This window comes from Oryctolagus cuniculus, chromosome 12, assembly GCF_964237555.1.
Source record: "Oryctolagus cuniculus chromosome 12, mOryCun1.1, whole genome shotgun sequence".
Classification (NCBI taxonomy): domain Eukaryota; kingdom Metazoa; phylum Chordata; class Mammalia; order Lagomorpha; family Leporidae; genus Oryctolagus; species Oryctolagus cuniculus.
The window spans coordinates 39,592,254-39,612,156 of NC_091443.1; the positions used below are offsets into that span (position 1 = coordinate 39,592,254).

General features: G+C 43.6%; 1 long non-coding RNA gene across 1 annotated transcript; it reads left to right on the forward strand.

The window, feature by feature from the left end:
* The first annotated feature begins 4,076 nt into the window (after positions 1 to 4,076).
* Positions 4,077 to 18,067, forward strand: LOC138844540 (uncharacterized). Its single transcript, XR_011380469.1, has 4 exons — positions 4,077 to 4,515; positions 9,160 to 9,331; positions 11,635 to 11,815; positions 16,810 to 18,067. It is a non-coding gene; the product is annotated as an uncharacterized lncRNA (long non-coding RNA).
* Positions 18,068 to 19,903: the final 1,836 nt, after the last annotated feature.

The window sequence follows — 19,903 nt, forward strand, 5'->3', positions numbered from 1 at the left end:
CAGCTGGTCTGGAGTCTGAGTCTTTGGGGTGTGCCTCTCGACGTGTTAGCGTCCTCACTCCGAGGGTCTAACACCATCTGCTCCACTTCTGGTCCAGCTCACTGGTAACGTGCCTGGGGAAGCAAGGGAACATGGCCTAGGTCCCTGGGCACCTGTAACCACCTGGGAGACTCAGAAAAAGCTCTTGGCTTCCACCTGGCCTAGCCCCAGTCATTACAGCCATTTGTGGAGTGAACCAGCAGATGAAAGATCTCTCTGTATCTCCCTCTTTCTATGGAACTCTTTCAAATAAATAAATCTTAATATAAAAAAGAGTACCTGCTTATGTGGGAAAAAAAGCATTTTTAAGAAAAAGGAAAGCAATGAAAAGCATTGTAATTGAAATTTTTTAAACTTACGAATTTAAAAAAAATCTGGAAGAAAGAGATGATACTGGGTGCTCAATGAACATGTACTAAAGCATTAATGCATGAAGGAAAAATTGAATAAATGAATGACTAGAAAAATCTATAGTCCAGTTCTCATTCCTCTCAAGAGTCAATCTTGTACTTTAATTGACAGCCAAGTATTCCTATCTCTTTATTTAGTATATCAGATAACAGAGGCATAAAACGAAAACTTCCAGACAAGTGTACTTCTCCACCTTCCAAGGTCTGCATTTCTAATAGAGCTATCTCTTTCCCGAACTCTTATGCTAGACAGCTTGAGATTTTCTTGGACTGTTCTTTATATTCCCTCCACTTTCAAAAGGCATTGGAGGGGTAGGCATTTGATGTAGTGGCAGAGATGTCCTGATTCCTCATTGGAGTGCCTGGGTTTGATTCCAGCTCTAGGTCCAATTCCAGCTTCCTGCCAGTGCAGACCCTGAGAGGCAACAGGTGACGGTTCAGGAAGGAGACCTGGCTGGACCCCAGAATAGCCCCGGCTAATGCAGGCATTTGGAGAGTGAACCTGAGGCGGGAGCACTCGAGCTCACTTGCTCTCTTGTTCTCTCTCTCTCTCTCTACCCATCAAATCAATCAATCAATTAATTAATGATCTTAAAAAGGCCACTGGGTCCTTTCTGTGCGTTTTCATCACATCTCCCACACTATTTTCCTCTTTCACACCCTTCTCTCTACTTCCTCATTCAGGCTCATACAAGCTGACACCTAAACAAGTGTAATTGCCTCCTAACTTCCTCTCCTGTCTCTAGGCTCAGCTCAATCTGCTACATTCTATCGTGGCTACTGGAGTCACTCCCCCGCAGCTTGCCTGCAAGTCTGGGCTCCCTCCCTGTACATGACTTCTTTATCAACCAGGAGGCTACCTACCCATCAGTACTCCCACAGGATTAAAAATGCTGCATAAACTATTTCTTAGAAATGTTTAATAAGAAGCAAGTGATCAAAACAGAGTGAAAAAAACAAGTCTCCAAACTTCATGACAATATATTTTTATGTATGTCTGTGCACATAAAAAAGCTACAGAAAAATACACCTGAAAACAACGTCTGTGTCTGAGTTGTATCATATGGACAATTTCTGCTTTCTTCTTTATTATCTTTTATCTGTTCCAAGTTTCTGAATGAGCAGTTGGATTGGATTTTTAAGATTAAATCTACCCATTCTTCAAGGCTGATCAGAACACGACTCCTTATGGGACGCCCCCTTCATCGTGCAGGTCATCAGATGGAAACCTCTGCTCACGCTCACATCCCACTGCTCTTTCCTCTAAGGCACGGTCACGGGCGGCTCGTCCCATGGTTACCTTGTACATGTCTTATGGCACTTACGATATTTAAAGCACTTGGCAGATACATTATGCATCTTGTACAGGGCCTACCGCAGTGGCAGACACAAATAAATCCCTCAATAAATATTTATGGAATGATTAAGAGTATTTTCAGTTTATAGAAAGGAAGACTAAATAATTTTCAAGTTTTATAATATCCCTTAATCTCTACTATCTACTTACAATAGCATGCAACTACAGAGTCAGTATCTAGTTTAATTTTATCAAAAACAAAATTTGAATGTAGAAACCCTCCTTGGAGAGAACAGGATTTCTTAAGTTCTGATATTCTATTGCCCTGTAGAGTGACTAATGATAATGTACCAGAGATTTCAAAAAATCTAGAAGAAAGGAGTTTGAATGTTTCACCATAAAGAAATGGAAATGTATGATGTGGTTGATTTACCTACCCTGATTTTAAATAGAATATACATGTAATTGAAACGTCATATGATACCCCATAAGTATCTTCAATTTTTGTGTTTTTCAAAAGAACAGTATTTCTTTATATAATTCAAAAGAAAATTTGTATTAAGAAATTTTAAAAATAAGAAAAACTTTTTTTAACAAAAGTATAAACTGATACATGAAGAGTTACAATAGGAGTCAAATGATTATTTGTGTAATTGTTTGTTATGTGTCTTCCCACTATATCGTGAGTTCCTTGCGAGTAGAGATGTTTGCAGCTGTGTAAACAACAACTAGCCCAGTGGCAAGTACCTATGGGGTGTTCAGTAAAAGCTGTGAGTAAATGGAAGAAAATACTATTAAACGTGGAATTCCTATTGGTGACAAAATTATAGGGATGTATTTTGGAAGAATATACTTTGAGATCAGTAACTTTGTTGAAAAATAATACTCAAGTGCTCTGGTGCTGAGAAGTCAAACTTCTCCCTTCTGATGCCAAGACCAAGATCTTTATATTCCAATTTTCATTTCCATTTACCAGAGTGCAGTGATTGAACCCAAATCTTTCTGAACTCATTTTCAGAGTTCCGTGAGGTTCGCAGCCAGAAAGAGGCTAAAGAGGCTCCTCCAGCAGTTCTCCTGGTTTGTTCTTTCAAAGCAGTTTTGTGAGTCCAGGTATCTGGATTCAAATTTCACTGAGTCGCATGATAGCAGTAAGAGCAGAGAGCCCAGCCGCCTTTATATGCAAATAGATCATAGAAGGAATGCACCATTCTCCTTTCCATTCACGTTCCAGTTACCAGTCAGCAAGCGGGAAAGCTGCCCATTCTAAAATGTCCTTGCCTAGGCTTACATGTCAGTGCTAAGAGCATCCTTTGTCAGTTCCATGTTTTAGCCGGGCCTTTTTGGAACAACATTAGCAAGAGGCGTGCCTCAAGATATCCAAAGTCAGTCAATTGTCACAGAGAACGTAAAGGGAAGCACAGAAAATTAGATTCAGTGTAGAATGCAATACCGGACAACAAAAGCAGAAGAGGTATCAAAACGCACACTTACCACAAAACCACTACCAAAAGTGCCACATTGCTCCAGGATGCGCCTGCGTTTAGAGAAACAGTAGCACACCCCTGAAGCTAATCTAAACATGACGTACTATATTGGGATTCCTTACTGGAAGGTTCCTTCCTGTTCCCAAAACATCAAGAATAATGTAAGTTCTTTAGTGGAGTCCAGGCGCAGTCCTACAGGGTCAAATATGGGGAAATGTATCCAGGAGCGCTTGAGCACAAACAGCTTGATCACCCAGGTGGAGGAAACAAGAAAATGGCTCTCCAGTGGGGTATATTTAGCCACCCTCACCACCAATAAACTAATATCTTCTTTTTTTCTAAGAGTCAAGCAATATCCATGTAATTAACACCATTCAAAGGTTCTGGACATTTCAGAACTATAACAGGCAGCCCATGAGTCACAGCAGGATGCCAACTTGAGACCTGCCCATCAGTGTCATTTCCCTCCACAAATGCTGTCCCACTTTGCTCTCATATAACTAAAGTTCATCCCCAAGATCGCAAGAGCTCAAACAACAACAACAACCTAGGTCAGCGCTTTCAGTGCTTCAGGAAATGCAGTTCACACCCTGCATTTTTGTATCCTGTGTAGCTTCTCTCTGAAACGGGACCTAGGCAACATCAGGAGGTACCACGCTCTCATGAAACAGGTGCAATAGCGCAACTGCAGCAAAGAATCATTAGATTCACCCTGAAGCTCCTCTGTGAAATATCCGGAAAAGAATAAAGTCTTTGCCTTCCATAGGAGATTTAATATAAGCAAGGAAGTGGCCAATAGGCTGACCTGGGCACATTCCTGTTAGAGCGAGTTGAGAGTCACTCAACCCCCCCACGCATGGCTGGGCTTGTTCATTGGCTTGTCCCCCGACTGCCCTGAAAGAGCTATTTTTCTTTCCCCATAGGGTGGAGTTCCAATTCCTGACAATTCAAACTGGAGTCAAACACCAGAAAGTTTGCTGCAGGAAGCAGCCTTCAACGCGAACCCAGGCAATAACCTGGGCGGTTCTCATTCTCAGCGGCCATGTTGAGTTACGGCTTCCTCATCACCGAGCCCTCTGCGGTGGCTGGGGATGAGAAGGCCCCCGAAGCCGGGAGAGAGGGCAGACCAGACTGGCTCTCAGGGTCCTCAACAGCACACACAGCGTACATGATGGCCATGACACAGACTTGGGAAACAGAGGCTTCACCAGCATCCTGAGGAGGCAAAAAGTCTGCCCAGCTAACACGCAAAGCCTAAAACAACATTGTCAATAAACAAAGAAAGGTAAGTGTATTAATCTACTCTTTAAAACAAAAGGCTCTTAGTTGCTAGAAGTAATGCAGTTGCTAACTTTCACCTTTGGACCATTAGCCGTGTCATGGGTGAGTGCCTGCCAGGTACTGTTCTAGGCACTAGGGACACAGCAGGGAAAAAGAAATACAGCTAAAAGCTTTAAGGAATTTATATTCTAGTTGGAGGAAAAAGATAACTTTCTGTTTTTGTTCTAAGGAATGGCAGACATGGCAAAAGTACTTGAAAATTTTTGTGAAAAAATAGAATTAAAAGATAAGGGATTGGGGCCGGCACTGTGCCACAGCAGGTTAAAGCCCTTGCCCAAAGCGCCAACATCCCATATGGGCACTGGTTTGAGTCCCAGCTGCTCCTCTTCCAGTCCAGCTCTCTGCTGTGGCCTGGGAAAGCAGAAGATGGCCCAAGCGCTTAGGCTCCTGCACCCACGTGGGAGACCCAGAAGAAACTCCTGGCTCCTGGCTTCAGATGGGCACAGCTCCGGCCATTGCGGCCATTTGGGGAGTGAACCAATGGAAGGAAGACCTTTCTCTCTGTCTCTCCCTCTCACTGTAACTCTAACTCTCAAATAAATAAAAAAATCTTTAAAAAAAATAAAGATAAAGATAAAGGATTTGTGGTGTAAAAGTATTTGTTAAATTTGTGCATAGCTTTTTCAAAATACACATTTTCCATGGACTTTTTGAAGATCTTCCTCAAATGCATGGATTTTAAAGGATTTTTACTCCAAAATTAGCTTATTTTTAAATTCTATTTCCAAAAAACCTTTTAAATTACCCTGTATATGTGATTCAGTGGTTACCAAACTTCTTCTATCCAAGGATCACTTCAATGGAAACTTGACCAGCTAAACTACCAATGAGTAATGCTACTGTAATCAACTCTCTAGAGGGAGATGAGAGGAAAAACTGACATTGCTCTGATAAGACCCCAGGGAGATCTATTTAACCTATCACAAATAAACATTGCATTCATTGGAACCGGTACTGTGGCTCAGCGAGTTAACACCCTGGCCTGAAGCGCCGGCATCCCATATGGGCACCAGTTCGAGACCCAGCTTCTCCACTTCCAATCCAGCTCTCTGCTATGGCTTGCGGTAGCAGTAGAAGATGGCCCAAGTCCTTGGGCCCCTGCACCCACATGGGATACCCAGAAGAAGCTCCTGGCTCCTGGCTTCAGATTGGCGCAACTCTGGCCATTGTGGCCAACAGGGGAGTGAACCAGCAGATGGAAGACCTCTCTCTCTCTCTGCCTCTCCTCTCTCTGTGTAACTCTGACTTTCAAATAAGTAAATAAATTTTTAACAAAACTGCATTCATAACGAGGTTTTTTGTTTTTTTTGTTTTTTGTGTGTGTTTTTTTTTGACAGGCAGAGAAAGACAGTGAGAGAGAGAGACAGAGAAAAAGGTCTTCTTCCATTGGTTCACCCCCAACATGGCTGCCACAGCCGGTGCACTGCGCCAATCCAAAGCACTTAGGGCCATCCCCCACTGCCTTCCTGGCCACAGCAGAGAGCTGGACTGGAAGAGGAGCAACCAGGACTAGAACCTAGGGTACCGGTGCTGCAGGCAGAGGATTAGCCAAGTGAGCCAGCCCATAACAAGGTTTTAACATAACAATATTACAAACAATAAAGTTAGGCACCACTTCATGAACACATTTTGAAAACTAAAGTGTGTATTATTCACAGTAAGGTTCTCCAGCTGCGTGCTTTCCTCTATAGGTCCTCCTCCTCACAGAATCCCGGCTTGGCTCATTCCTTCATACATCAAGCTCTGTCATTCCCCCCACTACTCCAAGCAATAAGAATCTAAACATCATGTTCTCACATGAAAAATAATACAATGTCACTGAAATATAATTTAGCTAAGACATTTTTTAAAAACCCATATTGGATTCTTTTAAAAACTATCCAGAGGCTGGCGCCGCGGCTCACTAGGCTAATCCTCTGCCTTGCGGCGCCGGCACACCGGGTTCTAGTCCCGGTCGGGGCGCCGGATTCTGTCCCGGTTGCCCCTCTTCCAGGCCAGCTCTCTGCTATGGCCCGGGAGTGCAGTGGAGGATGGCCCAAGTGCTTGGGCCCTGCACCCCATGGGAGACCAGGAGAAGTACCTGGCTCCTGCCATCGGATCAGCGCAGTGCACCGGCCGCAGCACACTGGCCGTGGCGGCCATTGGAGGGTGAACCAACGGCAAAAAAGGAAGACCTTTCTCTCTCTCTCTCTCTCACTGTCCACTCTGCCTGTCAAAAAATAAAAAATAAAAAAAAAATAAAAACTATCCAGAATCATCTTAACACACACATACATATTTTTAAGCCACTATGGAAACTTTCAAAAAGTAGTTCATGATATTCCACGTCAGCTGTCATCTCATACATTTATCTCTAGCTTCTCTTTATATGAGTTTCACAACTCAAAATTCAAGCCAAGCTATTTTAATCACCAGACATTTTAGAAACCTTTTGCAGCTTAAGATTCAAAATGAACCTCCACAATAAGACTTCCTAGCATTTTGAGAGTCATTGATAAATCTACCCAACCAGTGCAAACAGAAAAATAATACAAGTATACAAAGATTATGAATGTGCAGTGACAAGGCATTTAAGGAAAACTGAACAAACAAAAAAGTGATTTGTTAATAGAATTGCACTATTTTTAATTTGGCCATTTATTAGTGTATCATTTTGTTGCATAATAACGTTTATAAGCAAATAAAAGTGGGGCAGAAGGTGAGGACACTGCCTGATGGACTTGAGGACATTCACAAGTAGCAATGACTTAACTCTGTCAGCTGCAGAGCGGTAGACGTGGCTTCTGCTGTGGGCAGCTGGACTGCCCGCCCTGGCCAGGAGCGGCAGTGGGAGCAGCGTGTGCGGTGAGCAGTGATGCGTTCTCAGAGGCAGCAAGTGCTCCCTCGCACCCTCTTCCCTCTGCCTTGCCAGTGCTCTGAAACAGAGGCTCTTTCATCAGCGTGGGTTCTAGCATCGAGACCACGACAACAAGGATGCCGCAGAGCCTCCAACCGACTGCTGATGGGCTCAAAGCATGAAGAGGAAGTAAAGCTTGCTTATACCAAGCTCCTGAGATGTAGATGGTGTTTGTCACTGCAGCATAACCCAGCCTGTTCTGACTGATACAGGAGGAAAGCAAATAATCCAACGCAAAGGAGATGTGAGTGAAGAGCACAGGTGCCTCCCAAGGTTGTATAATCATCAATAGCAGCAGAATCAAATAGGAGCCAGCATCTTGACCCACAGCATTTCCAGTTTAAGTTTGAATGATTTGTTTTCTTTCAAAAAATAACTATATGTTTTTCCAAAGAGGAAAAACTTTAAATCAAAAAAGTCCATTTCACTGTTCTGAAATAAAGCAAATTACTTGCATGGAATAGGTATTTTAAATTAAAGCTACAATAAAACTGTCACATTTAAGCAAAACAAATGCCACAAGTCATAACTTTTTTTTTACTGAGTAAATTTCTAAGTTCATGCTTAAAAAAATTCTTAAGCTTAATCTTTGGACATCAGTTTTGCTTTATCATATTATTATTTATTAGATATAATTTTTCTAAGGCTATTTTAAAATAAATAGAAATGATTCATATTTTTAATTTAAAAAATCTGGCTAAAAGATTACTTCAGTCTTATTTGATGAAATGGAAAATAAATTCTGCATTAGAATAATGTATAATTAGATAAAGTGAGAATAAAAAGTCATAGATATCTGTGCCAAATACTTACAGTCTGCCAAAGAACGTCATTAAATCCAAATTATAGGCCAGAATTACACCATGAAATACCAGTTTTTGAAATAATTTTGGATCAAGCATGGATCTATACAACTCATTTTAATTCAGGAGCAAGTAAATGCATTTATAAAGTCTAAAATTCCTCCCCCACTGTATACTTACAGTTCAAGTGAAGGAATATGCTTTGAGATTTTCTTAGCGTTCTTCATAGAGCATTTCCTCAAATTACATATGAACTCCGTGAAAAGTATAGCACAATTTGTCACAAGGTGTGCCAGATCGGAGGGAGCAGGGGAGAAACCACAGGGGAAACAGACTTCTATGTTTCAGTTGTTGCAAGGTTATTCATATTTAAATCAAGAACAGTCAAGATCAAATCACCATACAGAAACAAAGACAGGGGATCTTTAACAGAAATTTAAGTTCCTAACAACACATTTTTGATGCGTTTATGTCCTGTATCACAGTTTAATCTCTGGACACTCTACAGCTGGTATCAACAGATTGCTTAAGTTCAGTTTTCTTTCTCTACTCTAATTGGCTTCTGGGATGTAGACTGTGAATAGATCTGTTTACCATCCAGGAAAGACAGCCCTATCAGATTCAAACCTACAGAACCCACCGTATGTGAGACAGTGGATCTCATCTGAAATACTCCTCCACCACACACCTAGCTTTACTTACAGTGTATCTGAAAATATTTTCCAACTCATTGTGGATGATCATTGAGAACAGATAATTGGATACCTCATCCATGCACAGCTGTATACATGCCCTTTATGCTGAGCTTAATTCGGAGGGAAAAGCATCCTAGACAGATGTCTGCTCCATGGTTTATGAGACTATGTGATACCATCCACACTTTTCACAGCTAAACCCTTGAAAAACTGGGAGAAAGACAATGGAACCCGCACGTGAAGAGCATTCATTAAAAGATGTAAATAGCTGAGATCCGTGCTGTTTTGTTTCAATCTTCTTTATACTGTTGAAAACAGGAAAGCCTCCTGTCTCGCAGCCTCCGGGATTCTCAGGGCCCGATAAAGGTTAGTGACATTTTCAATTCATGTTTGTTTTCATTCTTCTAATCATGAACCCTGTGTCAGCCTGAGAACCCAGCTGAGCGTAATCCATAACCTTTTACAAGGGAAACATGAACTCATCGCTCAGTCTGCTGTCTTTTTAATGCAGTACAAAAGCAAAAGCAAAAATACCCATAATACACATGATGAAAACACAGTGGCCTAAAGGGAAAGTTGGTGGAAACTTTGACAGGACGGAGTTCCATATATTTTAATGATCAGATGTCATTCACTAACTAGCCATAGATTGAGGGCAAAAACACATACCAACCAGATGGCATCCAAACAGATAATCCAATTAATTATCATTCCAGTGTTCATACTGGAATAGGCATGAACTACAGAAAATACTACTTTTTTAATCCATAATTTTTAAAAAGATTTATTTATTCAAAAGGCAGAGAGCTACAGAAAGAGAGAAGGAAAGAGAGAGAGAGAGAGAGAGAGGTCTTCCACCTGCTGGCTCACTCCCCAATTGGCCGCAATGGCCAGAGCTGGGCCCATCCGAAGCCAGGATCCAGGAGCTTCTCCCAGGTCTTCCACATGCGTACAGGGGCCCAAGCACTTGGGCCATCCTCCTCTGCTTTCCCAGGCCACAGCAGGGAGCAGGATTAGAAGTGGAGCAGCTGGGACTCGAACCAGAGTCCGTATGGGATACCAGTGCCGCAGGCAGAGGCTGAACCTAATCCATAATTTAGATAAATGCATCACTCCTTGGAAGTCTGAGCTAAATGAGTGAGTTTCTAAGCTGATCAGAGATTTATTGCTGTATCATCTCTACTGATGCCTACACTCTTGTCTGGTAAGATGCTCAGTACCTTGAACTTCAGGCATCTCACAATATGGTTCCTAATTATTTCACTGATGTCACTAACTTGCCAGACTACACTTTGGTCTCCAAAATCATCTCCTGAGAGATAATGGCTGTAAGTTCTCCCAGAGAGAATATCCTTAACCAGATACTGAAGAAACTGGCTTCGCCATCCCAGCTGGGACATTGAATCAGGGGCACGAATTTCAAAACTTATGGACACCAAGGAAATAATAAACAGAGTTCAGCTAAGTTACACAAGAGAGCGGTCCCAGACCTGAGCAGTCAACTCTCCACTGTGTGGAGAAGAGAAAGATCAACATTTACATCACATGTGCCAATGTTCTATCCCACAACAAGGCAAGACAGTGGAGGGCAGTTGCTGGGCTCAGCAGTTAAGATGCTGTTTGGGGCGTCTGTATCCCACATGAGAGTGCCTGCGTTTGAGTCCCACCCAGCTCTGCTCCCGATTCCAGCTTCCTGCTAAAATGCACCCTAGGAGGCAGCAGATGATGGCCCCAAGTGCTGGGTCCCTGCAACCCACATGGGAGACTGGGGTACTCAGAATCATTCCTGGCTCCTGTTTTTGGCCTGGCCCAGCCCTGGCTGGTGTGGGCATTTGGGGAGTGAACTAGTAGATGGAAGACATGTCTCTCTCTCTCTCTCTCTCTCTCTCTCTCTCTCTCTCATCTTTCTCTAACACACATACACATACACACACACACATACAATGTTTGCCTTGCAAATAAAAATGAACAACATTTAAAAAAGAAGACAGTATACGGTAGAACAAATGTTCACCAGAGAGGAAGGCGAGAGAAATCCCAGACTGCACGGACTCTGAACGTAGATTTCCAGGAACGTGCAGACCACGAAGGCTTATACGCCTCGGCCCGTGTCTCCCACCCACACAGCCAGAAGCACCAGTGGTTGACACTATCCCAGTGAATAGAACACAGCTCAAAGTTTGGAAGAAGCAGGAGGGCAGAAATGGGCTAGGGATGCTGGTCTATATTAACATTTATTTCATTAGCCCTAATTGCCTCATTATTATAAACATTATTATATTCATATTTGTTTCATCTCAAACTAATTTAATTGATGGAGTTTTGTGTCCTTGCTATTATATGGTACAATTAGCTCTCATTAGTTCAGATTTCACTCATTTTCTCCTGACTGATTGCACTACAGACTGATGCTCACTAATATCAATATGTAATGTAATCAGTCGGGAGTAACGTGTTACTACAGTGTCTCTAAAACCATCATACTTATCATCCTGATTGTCTCCAAAGTGCCAATATTCTTTTATAATTTCTATCTGAAGAATGGAAAATTCGGTGTTCATAATAAATTTTTTTACCCTACTTATTAACACATTGATTAATCATCATTTATGGAATTAGAGAAAATTATTAATAAATTGAAAAAGAAAAACTGTCATTTGCTCATGCAGCCTGTAAGCCACAGAAGATGAACCTGAGCATCCCTGTGGTCCCCTGAGCTGTACGCTGTTGGCGCCCCCCACCACCACCACCGTCCTGCGTCTTCCTTTCGCTGCAGTGTTAGGATCCTGCAGTACCGGCGCCCGGAGCTCGGGGAAGGCAAGCACCGGACGCCGCCGTTGTCCGGGGCAGGTGAGGACGTCCCTGGGATTTGCCCCTGCTCTCCTGTCCTCCCAGCACCCACAGCCGGGCTCCCTGATGACAAGTGAAGCGCAGAGACTTGTCCGTCTGATTATGGCGTCAGAGATGCTAACGGCCCCCAGGGAAGAAAAGGGCAAGAGGCTTTTTGTCACCGATTTGATAAAATCTCCTGGGCTTTCCGGGGTCCCCGTGTGGAGCAGCCTCGCCTGTGTACTCAGGGCAAAGGCAGCGCGGGGGCCCCACGTACTCTTCCTGCACCACCCCAGCCCTGTGTCTCCAAAGGGGACTTTGTGCGCACAGTCATAGATTAAACCCTTGTGTCCTCCTTTTCTCTCGCCAAGAATTATATACCCTGTGGTTCCCACTCAACTGCAGATCATCCTCAGAGAAAGAATGGCGCAACAAACTCGACTGCATTATTCCTCTGCGCGGAGTCCCTCAACAATACATGTATTTAACAGCCTTTTCAGCTGGTTTTGAGCAGGATCATAAGGGAGCACACACACACACACACACACACACATACACACACAATGCACACAATGAATGCCAGGAAATTTAAAGCAGCAAATGACTTAATAGTCTGGATTTTTTTTTTTTTTTGAAAAGTTCAAAACAGAAATCATTTAAGTAAAAAAAAAAAAAAAAAAAAAAAAAAAAGGAGGAGGACAACGAATCTACATGACTTTTGCCAAGCTAAATCCTACCTCCAATAATGGCAGAAGACATTTAAATACCAGAGTTGCTATAATAATCCCTGTTTGAATCCTGGTTTCCCTGAACTGGGTTAAGCCTTTAGACAGAAACTAATTGCTACAAACACTAATTTTCTAGTCCCTTTTGTTTCCCTTTGCAGGCACCCCTGGACGCAGAAGGTACCCAATTAGCAGAATTCATGGTCCTGATTGTGTATTGTGGGGCTAGTGTGCGAGCTGTATAAACACTGTTGATTACCATTCCTCTGTAATGGCTGATTTTTTGATTGCTTAATAAGGCCATCTATTCTACATCAGGGCCTGGCAAAGCAGTTGGGGAAATCAGTTAGGTCACTTTTTTTCTGGTCCGAGTAGCAGGAGGAGACTGTGATGGTAGCAGTTGACTAAAAACATAATTACAGGCTATTTAATCGCATCTGTTTCCCCACTTAACATTGTTTGTTCAAGTTAGACATAGTTAAGTAAATCAAAAGGACAATAATGGCAAAAACACTAAAAAATTACTATTACATGGTTAAAACTCTAGGGTTTGATGTAATTACAGAAAACATAGCTTGCAGAGGTTTTTTTTAAGGTACCAATTTTTATTAGCTTCCATATACATATTTTGTTTATTTGGTTGGTGGTGGTTTTTTAGGATTTTTTTAATATTCCATGTTATGTAAATAACTATTTGTGAAGGGTCCTACATGGATGATGCTGTTTGTTATGATGACTTGTACGTGCTTACCCAGCGCTATCATTAGCAGTCAAGGAACGCCTATCCTGTTTTGTGATTAATCCTGTAAACACACCTTCCACTACACAGGGCTGTCTAGACCGACACGTCCAAGTGAGCATTGCACCCAGGGGCACTGCCATTCACTCCAAGCTGCCCCGTCCTCCCTCCGAGGCCCATACCTGTAATTTATCAATAATGCAAAGCGGTTTGACAGTCAAAGAGATAAAACTGAGAGGCACCCAGACAGCTAGAGCTGCCAATAGGCAGCCAGCCCATGTTCTGATGCCACTCAGCAGGCCATTGAATCCAGCAGGAATGATGAATCAATATTGGGCGAGATGAAAAGGCAGGCAGCTGCTGTCTCTCTCAGACACATACACTGTGCTCAGTACCCGGACAGCACGGTCAGGAAATGACTTACAAGCACATCACACAGGTATCTGAGTAAGCAGTCACAGTGCATGTTTAGAATAATCATCTTTGGTTAGCGGATGCAAGAGAGAGATCTGCGTTGTTGGAAACACCCAGTAAGGTGGCTAGGATCCAGTGAAGAAAAGGAAAGGAGGTAGAACTGAAAGCCGCCCTCTGCACTTCCAGGTGGCCTGAAAGGGTTGTGTGAGAGTGGGGCAGAGTGCAGAGCCCTCGGGAAAGGCAGGCCAGCTCCCTCATGGGCAACGGTCTTTACAGCTGTTTCTCAAGATGAGATGATATAATCCCAGCACTGCTTGTAAATGAAGTAGTGCACATCAACAGGAATAGGAGTTCTCCAGACACCGCCTCCCAGACAGATCCAAATGCAGTATAGACCCAACACGGCAGGATACGCAGCAGCTGAAATGGGTTTTAGGATCTTGCATGGTTTTAACAGAGCAAATACTTTGTCAATTTTTTTAACTTTTATTTAATGAATATAAATTTCCGAAGTACAGCTTATGGATTACAATGGCTTCCCCCCTATAACTTCCCTCCCACCTGCGACCCTCCCCTCTCCCACTCCCTCTCCCTTTCCATTCACATCAAGATTCATTTTCAATTATCTTTATATACAGAAGATCAATTTAGCATATATTAATTAAAGATTTCAACAGTTTTCACCCACACAGAAACACAGTGTAAAATACTGTTTGAGCACTAGTTATAGCATTAAATCACAATGTACAGCACATTTAGGACAGAGATCCTACATGAAGAATAAGTGCACAGTGACTCCTGTTGTTGACTTAACAAATTGTCAATGTTTTTAATGATCAAAAAGGACCCTCAGGTCAATGGGCACAGAGCAGTTACCCTAAACACCATCAATAGCTTGTTCCACTGATTCATCAACTAATACAGAAATACAGCACCATCCTGTAGCACATCCTGCTCAGCTGCCAACCATTACTCCTTTCATGTTAAAATATTTATTTAGGGGCTTGCACTGTGGCACAGCAGATTAAGCCTCCGCCTGTGAAGCCAGCATCCCATATGGGAGACTTGGATGGAGTTCCAGGCTCCTGGCTATGGCCTTCCCCAGACCTGGCCAATGCAGCCATTTGGGGAGTGAACCAGTGAATGGAAGATCTCTCTGTCTCTCCCTCTCTCTCTGCAATTCTGCTTTTCAAATAAATAAGTAACTCTTTGGGGAAAAAAACCATAGACCAATTCCTGTCCTAGATGCTCCACTTCCCATCCAGCTCCCTGCTGATGCACCTGGGAAAGCAGAGGAAGATAGCCTAAGTCTTTGAGCCCCTGACACCCATGTAGCAGACCCAGGTTAAGCTTCCTGGCTCCTGGCTTCAGCCTGGCCATTGTGGCCATTTGGGGAGTGAACCAGCGTCTGGCAGATCTTTCTGTCTCTCCATCTCTCTCTGTAATTCTGCCTTTCAAATAAAGAGATCAATCTGGAAAAAAAAATTACGCAGGCCTTACCACATATCAGGTATTGTGCCAGGGAATACTGAGGTTACAAGGGCAGAACATTTAACAAGGTGCAGTAGCTGGCCTCAGGAGGCCTACCATCTAGTGATGGAGACAGACAAGTAACTACACAGGGGAATTTGCCAGAAGGCCTATGAAGGAAACACGCAAGTGTACCTCAAAAAGCTCATGGAAAATGGAATTAAAAAATAAAGTTGTTTTGATTCAAAAAATTCTTGGGGTGCATTTGGTACAGCAGTTAGGAGATGACATGGTAGGCCCGCCTCTCCTACCAGAGTGCCTGAGTTTGAGTCCTGGCTCCACTTCTATATATTTTTTTAAGATTTACTTATTTATTTGAAGAGCAGAATTACAGAGAGAGAGGGAAAGACAGAGAGATCTTCCATCTACTGGCTCACTCACCAAATGGCCACATTGGCCAGGTCTGAGGTAGGCCAAAGCCAGGAGCCTGGAACTTCGTCCAAGTCCCCCATGTGGGTAAAGGGGCCCAAGCACCTGGGCCATCTACTGCTGCTTTCCTGGGTGCATTAGCAGGGAGCTGGATCAGAAGTGGAGCACTGGGATTTGAACCTGTGCTCACATGGGAGACGCCAGCCTCACATGTGGCAGTTTAATCCACTGTGCCACAATGCTAGTGTCCTGGCTCCATTCTTCCTGTTAAATGTGAACTCTGTTGGGTAGCATAGAGTTGGGTCTCTGCCAACCACATGGGCGACTGAGTCCCTAAAGGGAGGAGAGAACTTCTACTTTGCTTATGGCCTTGTCCACATACTGATGGAGTTTGTGCACTTAAAGGCTTCCATAGCCTAGGCAGCTCATCTCAAGAGCCTCGGGTAGTCACTTACATCATACATAAGAGTTTTAATTGTTAACAACAGGAGTCGCTGTGCCCTAGCTCCCCATGCAGGACCTCTGTCCTCAATGAGTTGTACTGAGAGTTAACTGTAAAACTAGTTCTCAAACAGTTTTGTGTGTGTGTGTGTGTGTGTGCGCGCGCGCAAATTGTTGAAATCTTTACTTAGTATGGAGTTGGTCTTCTGTGTACAAAGTTAATTGAAAAGAAATCTTAAAGGAGAATGGGACTGGCAGGGAGAGGAGGAGGAGGAGGAGGGCTGGGAGTATGGGTGGGAGGGCGGGTATGGTGGGAAGAATCCCTATATTCCGAAGTTGTACTTAGGAAATTTGTATTCCTTAAAAAATAAATTTTAGAAAAGCAACCAAAAAAAGAAAAAAGAAAAATTCAGCCATCTGAAGACCAGGGCCTGGTGGATGGTGTGAAGCAAAGAATTTCAAGCAGGTCAGAGGCACACGCATGGGCTCTGAAGTGGGAAAGATACCGAGTATTTAGAGGAGCAGGGGAAGTTCTGTGACTGCATCAGGGTGGGAAGGAGAGGACCGTGAGATTACGAGGGGGAGATGGGCATGGAAGGACCAAGAAGGCCACAGTGAGCCAAGGTAAGGGGTTCAGTTGAATGCAATATCAAGCAAGAAGGTTTAAGTAGGAGAGCATCATGAGCTGATTTACTTTTAAAAGGTAATTCTTCAGGGCCAGTGCTGTGGCATAGAGGGCTATCCCTCTGGGCCTACAGGTGCTGGTTCATGACCTGGCTGCTCCTCTTCTGATCCAGCTCTCTGCTATGGCCTGGGAAAGCAGTAGAAGATGGCCCAAGTGCTTTGGGCCCTGCACTCACGTGGGAGACCCAGAAGAAGTTCCTGGCTCCTGGCTTTGGATCAGCCCAGCTCTCAGCCATTGCAGCCATCTGGGGAGTGAACCAGCAGATGGAAGATCTTTCTGTCTCTTCCTTTCTCTGTCTGTGACCTTACCTCTCAAATAAGTAAATAAAATCATAAAACAGGTAATTCTTGTAGAAGTGAAACAGATACTATGAGAAACAATGACTTGATCAGCCCTTGTCCTGATTGTCATGGAAAATTTACTATTTTATCCCTTTTAGTATTTTTTTTTGTTCTACTTAATACCATTGGTTGAACTCCTTAACACACAATTATTCTTAGGTGTTTAAATTTAACTGAAACGTGATCCCTGTTAAATATAAGAGTGGGAATAAGAGAGGGAGGAGATGCACATGCTCACTCGGACTTACCCCTAATGGTAGAGGATTCCAAATCAATCCCATCAAGGTGGCATGTACCAATGCCATCTTACTAGTCAAAGTGATCAGTTTCAGTTCATAATTAATCATAATGATAGGATTAAGTATCAAAGGGATCACATAAACAAGACTAGTGTCTGCTAATAATAACTGATAGAATTAAAAAGGAGAGAATGATCCCACATGGGAAGCGGGATACACAGCAGACTCATAGAATGGCAGATGCCCTAAACAGCACTCTGGCCTCAGAATGCCTTAAGGCATTCGGATCTGGCTGAAGAGCCCATGAGAGTATTTGAGGCATGGAAACCCAAGACACTCTGGGAAAAAAAAAAAAAAAACTAAATGAAAGATCTCTGTGAGTGAGATCCTGGTGAAAAGAACGAGCCATCAAAGAAGGAGGTACCTTTCTCTGAAGGGAGGAGAGAACTTCCACTTTGACTATGACCTTGTCTAAATAAGATTGGAGTTGGCGAACTCTAGAGGCTTCCATGGCCTTGGCAGCTCATGACAAGAGCCTTGGGTGATTACTGACGCCATAAATAAAAGTGTCAATTGTTAAGTCAACAACAGGAGTCACTGTGTACCTACACCCCATGTAGGATCTCTGTCCTTAATGTGTTGTACTATATGAATTAACGGTATAACTAGTACTCAAACAGTATTTTTCACTTTATGTTTCTGTGTGGGAGCAAACTGTTGAAATCTTTACTTAGTATATACTAAATTGATCTTCTGTATATAAAGATAATTGAAAATGAATCTTGATGTGAATGGGATGGGAGAGGGGACGGGAGATTGGATGATTGTGGGTGGGAGGGAGGTTATGGGGGGAAAAGCTGCCATACTCCAAAAGTTGTACTTTCAAAATTTATATTTATTAAATAAAAATGTTTTTAAAAAGGTAATTCTTTTGTGACAGAATGGATCAGACAGAAGGGGCAAGACTGGGATTGCTGGGACCAGGGATCAGATAGGAAAGCAGGTGGTCCAGGCAGGAGGAGAAGATATCTAGGACAGGATGCAGAGTGCAGACACAGAGAACACGAGGGTGTGGCCTGCAGGGCCGGGAAGAAGTTAGCACACCTGAGAAATGGGATAAAAGGCCTCATGCATGTGAGTCTTGTCTTCCTGACTTGAGCTCCATCTTCTAGAGAGCAGAAACCAGATTTATATAGGAAATCTCTGTTCCTTCTGACTTCTGCTATGAACTTAAAAAAATGTCTACTTTAAGGGCCAATGCTGTGGCACAGTAGGCTACGCCCCCACCTGTGGCACCACCATCCCATATGGGCACCAGTTGGAGTCCCAGTTGCTCCACTTCCAATCCAGCTCTCTGCTATGGCCTAGGAAAGCAGTAGAAGATGGCCCAAGTGCTTGGGCCCCTGCACCCAAGCAGGAGACCTGGAGGAAGCTCCTGGCTCCTGGCTCCTGGCTCCTGGCTCCTGGCTCCTGGCTCCTGGCTTCAGATCGGCCTAGCTCCAGCCATTGTGGCCACTCGGGCAGTGAACCAGAGGATGGAAGACTTCTCTTTCTCTCTCTCCCTCTCTCTGTCTATAACTCTACCTCTCAGATAAATAAACAAAATTTTTTTTTAAAAAATGTCCACTTTAAAAAAATAATAATTCTGAAGCTATGCATTCATCTGAAGTCAAGCGTCAGGACCCTCTTCCCTAGCCATTCCGCTGGGGCCAGCTGATCTGAGCTGAAGAGAGCTTGGTGCTGTCATAATGGGGGATGCTGGGACTTGAGGCATCTCAGCAAGACTGACCGGAAGAAAGGGAGACGGTGCCTTGGCGGATCAAAAGTCGTGAGCTGTCGATCAAGTGTTATCTGTGCTGCACCCATCTGCACCCTCAGCAAGAGCAGAGGAGTACTTTCTGCTAGGCAGATCCCTGCCAAGGAAGGCACACAGAGTCAAGCCGCACTCTAAGTCAAGAGGGCCAGAGCCTGCTCCTAAGGGTGCCATCACTGCTTCCATTCCCCATGCACCTCCTGTGCATGCTGCCATCCACCAGAAACTGGTGACCCAAGGAGCACGTATGTGGGGAAGCCTAAAGGGAAGGCATAGACGCACTCAACAAACAGCTGTCGTACAGCTTCAGTGTCCAGGCGCTAGTCTAGATGCAGGGTACGGTGACAAACAAAGCCTCTGCTTTCAAGCAGCTACCGTCCTAGTCAGACAGACAAATGGAAAACAAAAGTAATTGCACGTTAGATTAGGAAGAAAAGCACGCTGTGAAGAAAACCAAACCAGGATGATTCTGTCTGGCTAGGACATGGCACTTAGGGTGGAAAAATAGAGGAGCTAAGACTTGAGCAAAAGGTCAATGGAAGACAAATTTTCCAGGAAATGAAATAATGAGCTATGAAAATACAAAGGAACTTAAGGTCATGGTGATGGCAAAGAAACTCAGCTGGGGAAGAAGACGAACAGAATACTAGACTGCTAGAGATTGGAGTGAGAGAGCACAGGAAAGATTATCTAAACCACTCCCCTAACTGTGCAACGGGGAGAGACATAGAGACCAGATATCCAGTGGGTTAGACTCTCTGTCATTCTCCCCTCTTCTTCCCCTGTTGCTGTGATCCCGGTATCCCCTGGCCA